The sequence below is a fragment of the Egretta garzetta genome, unplaced genomic scaffold, assembly GCF_000687185.1.
Source record: "Egretta garzetta isolate BGI_Z169 unplaced genomic scaffold, ASM68718v1 scaffold56, whole genome shotgun sequence".
NCBI classification, from domain to species: domain Eukaryota; kingdom Metazoa; phylum Chordata; class Aves; order Pelecaniformes; family Ardeidae; genus Egretta; species Egretta garzetta.
Genome location: NW_009260182.1, coordinates 3,443,117 through 3,443,936, shown reverse-complemented (window position 1 = coordinate 3,443,936; position 820 = coordinate 3,443,117).

Sequence of the window (820 nt, the reverse complement as noted above, 5' to 3'; positions counted from 1 at the left end):
CTGGCCGAGCGGCTGCGGGGGCTTCGCCGGGCGGCAGCTTCAAGCGCCAGGATTTGTTTCATCCTCGGCCGGAAAAAGCAAAACATCAAACCAGCAGCAGACCGCTTGGGGCTTTGTCCGTTAGAATTTACAAAAACGCAAGTTCTCAAACAAAGGATCTAAACATTAGTCATATCTGTTAGCTCGTCTGCCCCCCAAATACGGTTCCTCCAGCGTTCCGCGAATAACCAGAGCCCAGGTAATTTAGCAGTAGAGTAGGGACGTGGCTGTGCTCAGCAGAGGTGGGATGCAGTTGTTCAGCAAAGAAAACGAAGAACAACCTTTCTGTCTGAAGGTACACGGCCTGCCAACGTCGCTTGCACTGAATGGTACCTTAATTTGCAAACAGCTAGGGAAGCAGACTGCGGAATTGACCACAAGCAATTACAATCTCTAATTCACGTTTTATGTGAAAGACTCTTGTCTTGCCGTGTAGGTATGTTTCTGGCATCCTGCAAAAATAATGGTGGCTGTAATGACACAGAAAGAGCATTGCCAGTATTTGCGTTAACCCCGTAATGTCTAGTGGCAACTGAAATTACCTGGAAAGCCTCCTGTCCAAACACTTAAAAGTGTCCAGAGAGCTGGACTCAATGAAGTACAAGGGGAAGCAATTCTTCCCCGAAATTTTCCGTTAACACACCCCTTTGGAGAATTCAGGTGCTGAATGGAGTTTCAAGTCACATTATGTGGTACAAGAGATGATGATGATGTTGTCTCTCACATGTGAAAACAACCTTGGGTTACGTGCGTAATCACGGTATGCATTCTGCTGCTATTA